We start from the raw sequence: 4,933 nt of genomic DNA, 5'->3' as shown, positions 1-4,933 counted from the left end.
ATGACAAACAAGAGCGCTGCACTAAGCCCGGACAGAGACTTCCATTTCATGACGGCCTCGCTGTAGTAAGCTGCGTCACGACGCTCGATTAGTTTATGATTAGGACGTCTAAACAACGGCCCACTTGAACAGCAGCGTGACGTTCAGCCGTCGCCAGCTGAATGAATATTCATTCACATCATCGCTAGACACAATCGAGAAAACAACATCTAACTAAACTTGACTGATAGCTGGAATAGTATATAGCAGAAAATTCAATGCATTAATAGCATCTAACCCGCACGGCGCGTCACTACTCCTATATAAATGCAAGTATGCAACCCTTGCCAGTCGCAAACTTGAAATACAGTCTCACACACACCACGGAAGGCGCGCGCGCGTCCATTCCAAGGGCAATGGCGCCGCACACCACGGAAGCGGACGCCGCCGCCGCCGCCGGCGACGAGGAGTCGGCGGTGGAGGCCGGCACGCTGCGCCACCGCCACAACGCCGCCAAGGCCGACGACGAGGGCGAGATCAAAGGGAGCGCGCCGGCCGGGGAGGAGGGGGACGCGGAGGCGTCCGTGGAGCGGGCGTTCGAGGGCAGGCCGGTGCCGACGTGGCGGGAGCAGCTGACGCTCCGCGCCTTCGTGGTCAGCTTCTTCCTGGCCATCATGTTCAGCGTCATCGTGATGAAGCTCAACCTCACCACCGGCATCATCCGTCGCTCAACGTCTCCGCGGGCCTCCTCGGCTTCTTCTTCGTCCGCCTCTGGACCTCCGCCATCGAGAGGATGGGGTTCCTCCGCCAGCCCTTCACGCGCCAGGAGAACACCGTCATCCAGACCTGCGTCGTCGCCGCCTACGACATCGCCTTCAGCGGTAAGCTCTTCAAGTCCAAACTCCCGCGACTCCTTTATTCCTTTTCGATTGACGAGTGAGCAGAGCCTCTGCTTTTTCACTAAGGGGAAGCAGAGGAAGCAGAGCTGTATCAAGTGCTGTTCTTGCTGCTACTCTCCGATGTATAGTACTACGAGTGGTAGTTATGAGGGATACTTTATTCATAGGCTTCTATCAATTCTTTCGCAATCAGGCGAAGTATATTTAAACGCCGAAGTTGCTACACTAAGGTGATATAGAAAGATGATGAAACCTACTGACTTGTCCATGGAAAACCTGCATATTTTAGTGATTTATAAGCGCTCTTATATTTCTTTACAAAGGGAGTACGGTTTAGTGATTCTTTATTGTCGCATCCCCTGATAAAACTGCATAAGAGTTCAACCATCTGCATACGAACATGTGCAAAGCAAAAATGCACAAAGTAAATCATGTGAAATGAAATAGCAGGCCTAAGATGGAAAAAGCAAATATTCAGTTGGAGGAGTTTTGTGGTTCCGAGTGAATAACATTAGGGCTATGGTAGGATGAAATTGGAAAAACAGCAAGAAATTTAGAAAAATCTTGAATATTCCATCATAATTTTTAGAAAATACAATAATTTGCAAAAGGACTGTAGCAGCATACTTGATAATTACAGAATTCCATGGTTTTGCATAATATTTCTGATAGCTGCAAAAAATAATTCTACAAACTTTAGTAACTTCATTTGATTTTTCTCCGAATTTGATTTTTTGGTATTATTTCCTCTGCAAATTTTCTTGACTTTTGACAATTTTCTGTGCTGGCCGGGCTGCCACGTGTGTGGAACATCCGCCATGTCGTCATCCAAACTGCTTTTAGCTTATCTTGATCTCGATGGTTTCGACACTAGAGAGACTACAAATTTCTGGTTTGGAGTGAAGTGACCAAAACTTAGACCTTGGCAATCGTCGAGGGGCCAAAAAAAATGTATATTTTCTTTATTTAGCTTGTTTATGTAAAGAAGACTTTTCACTAGTATGCTGATAGACTGGTTAATTGTGTATTCAAATTATCGTTATCACGTACTAGTAATCGCGGTCTCAGTATGGGACAGCCAAGTTGCCTATGACCTCATGCTGAAATAGTGATCTAGATGGTTTGACTCCATATCTACACGCATGGTTGAAATATACAAGAGAATTAATAGGTTGTGGCCCATGGATGTGATGTTGTAGACTTGACTTCAACGACTGTCCCTTTTTCCAGTCTTATTAGGCCCTTCCCCCTTTTTTTTTCTTGCGAGAATCTTGGGCTAGATTTCAAATATGACCTCTTCAGCAAAAAGGATAGAGATGTGTCTACGAAAAGAAGTATTTCTTGGACTATTATCAATAACCAATGGCAAAACCTTTTGGCTGAGGCTTTTAAATTCAAATTTGAACATTGAGAAGAACAAATAAATCTAGGGATATTCATTTGCTTGTTTGAACCTAAACTTTGGCTGAAAACATTTGATGGCTTTGACTACCTATAATCTGGGTTCTGTACATGGAGAAATGTGATATTCACTGCACTGGCTCATTCCAATTGATCAGGTGGATTTGGCAATTACTTGTTCGCCATGAGTGGAACCATCGCCAGCCAAGCAACAGAGGCTAACGATGCTCAGAATGTCAAGGACCCCCACATCGGGTGGATGATAGGGTTCCTCTTCCTCGTCAGTTTCGTTGGGCTATTTGCTCTTGTGCCCCTGAGAAAGGTAAATCTGTAGCCTGTTTCTGCATTCCTACTTATGTTCTTACATCATCCCTGCATACCCATCTACTAATCGTCTCAAATCACTTTCTGGTTCAGATCATGATCGTGGACTACAAGCTCACCTATCCAAGTGGCACCGCGACTGCATATCTTATCAACGGTTTCCACACGCCAGAGGGTGCAAAGCTTGCAAAGTAATCTAGCCGTCTGAATGTCACAGTGCTAGTATTCTCCTTGGTGATATATAGTTAGTGACAACATGATTATGGTATTTCAGGAAGCAAGTAAGGACATTGGGCAAGTTCTTTTCATTCAGCTTCCTCTGGGGCTTTTTCCAGTGGTTCTACACTGCTGGAGACGGCTGTGGGTTTCAGAACTTCCCTTCCTTGGGCCTTCAGGCCTACAAGAGCAGGTTGGATAATGCCTGTTTTCTTGGTCTGAATGTCTGAAACTTGCCTGAAGCCTTTTGTATCTATATGGAGATCTGAACTCATTGTCCAAACTGAACTTCACATTTCAAAATTTCAGGTTTTATTTCGATTTCTCCCCTACCTATGTTGGAGTCGGGATGATCTGCCCCCACATAGTGAACGTGTCTGTTCTACTGGGAGGCATCCTGTCGTGGGGTGTGATGTGGCCCTTGATACACAACAACAGAGGGAGTTGGTACTCGGCTGACCTCAAAGACAGCAGTCTCCATGGCCTCCAAGGTTACAGGGTAAAACAAACATCTACACATTTCATCATCTTTGATTTCAATTTGTTTGGCTGATTGGTGCCACTGATGCTGGTACTAATCAAGCAACCAATCCCAACTACTCTGCAGGTGTTCATATCCATCGCCATGATCCTCGGGGACGGCCTGTACAACTTCGTCAAGGTGCTCATCCGCACGAGTGTCGCCTTCGCGGCGATGGCGAAGAAGAACAGCACCATCCCGGTCTCGGACGTGGGCGGCGCCAAGGCCACCGGCGAGCCTGTATCGTTCGACGAGCAGCGTCGCACCGAGCAATTCATGAAGGACCAGATCCCCAAGTCGGTGGCGTATGCGGGGTACGCCGCCGTCGCCGCGGTGTCGATCGCCACCCTACCCCAGATCTTCCCGGACCTCAAGTGGTACTACATCCTGGTGGCGTATGTCTTCGCGCCCGTGCTCGCCTTCTGCAACGCCTACGGGACAGGCCTCACCGACTGGTCCCTCGCCTCCACCTACGGCAAGCTCGCCATCTTCATCTTCGGCGCGTGGGCGGGCGCCCCGCACGGCGGCGTGCTCGTCGGCCTCGCCGCCTGCGGCGTCATGATGAGCATCGTGTCCACCGCCGCCGACCTCATGCAGGACTTCAAGACGGGCTACCTCACGCTCGCGTCGCCCAGGTCCATGTTCATCAGCCAGATCATCGGCACCGGCATGGGCTGCGTCATCGCGCCCTGCGTCTTCTGGCTCTTCTACAAGGCCTTCGACGACATCGGCATCAGCGGCAGCGAGTACCCCGCGCCCTACGCCATCGTCTACCGCAACATGGCCATACTCGGCGTCGACGGCTTCTCCTCGCTCCCCAAGCACTGCCTCACGCTCTGCTACGTCTTCTTCGCCGGCGCCATCCTCATCAACCTCGTCAGGGACTTGGTGCCCGCCAAGGTCGCCAAGTTCATCCCGCTGCCCATGGCCATGGCCATACCCTTCTACATCGGCTCCTACTTCGCCATCGACATGTTCGTCGGCACCGTCATCGTCTTCGTGTGGGGGATCGTGAACAAGGCCAAGGCCGACGCGTTTGCGCCGGCGGTCGCCTCGGGGTTGATCTGCGGTGACGGCATTTGGACGCTGCCGCAGTCGATCCTCGCTCTTGCAAAGGTGAAGCCACCGATTTGCATGAAGTTTCTATCGAGATCCGTCAATGCCAACGTGGATGCCTACCTAGGAAATTAAGTCAGTGCCTGTGCGGCAGTTCTCCTTTCCTTGGAAAAAAAGGAAGGCCTCCCTGTCTATAGTTTGAAGTTACACATTCTGTACTGTATCATCATCCTATAATCACGATTGATGGCTTGTTACGTATGGTGATTTTGTAGCTAATGTATGTAAGCTTTAAGGTTGTGCTTATTAAGTGGCTATAGGGATGTAATGGGCTAATGGCAAACAAGGGGCGTCTACAAGTAAGTCCCGTTTGGTTAGCTTTAGCTAGCTCCATAGTTCATTTCTCTAAAGAAAAAACAAAACCAAATTTTAAACTGTTCGATTGTTGGTGGGTTTAAACGATTGACATCCCTAAATGGCTACCCCTCGGCTGATGAACTGTGAGAAGCAAATGACAAACTCGGTCTGTGCTGCTCGT

At 49.1% G+C, this 4,933-nt stretch overlaps 1 pseudogene across 1 annotated transcript; it reads left to right on the top strand.

Annotated features, from left to right (window-relative positions):
- Window positions 1-321: 321 nt before the first annotated feature.
- On the top strand, window positions 322-4,701 carry LOC123189847 (probable metal-nicotianamine transporter YSL12; annotated as a pseudogene). Its single transcript, XR_006496020.1, has 6 exons — window positions 322-860; window positions 2,438-2,601; window positions 2,697-2,794; window positions 2,878-3,012; window positions 3,129-3,318; window positions 3,427-4,701. The product of XR_006496020.1 is annotated as a probable metal-nicotianamine transporter YSL12 (transcript).
- Window positions 4,702-4,933: the final 232 nt, after the last annotated feature.

Source organism: Triticum aestivum, chromosome 2A, assembly GCF_018294505.1.
Source record: "Triticum aestivum cultivar Chinese Spring chromosome 2A, IWGSC CS RefSeq v2.1, whole genome shotgun sequence".
NCBI classification, from domain to species: Eukaryota; Viridiplantae; Streptophyta; class Magnoliopsida; order Poales; family Poaceae; genus Triticum; species Triticum aestivum.
The sequence above is the reverse complement of the archived record's forward strand: the minus strand, read 5'-3'. Positions and strand labels throughout refer to the sequence as shown.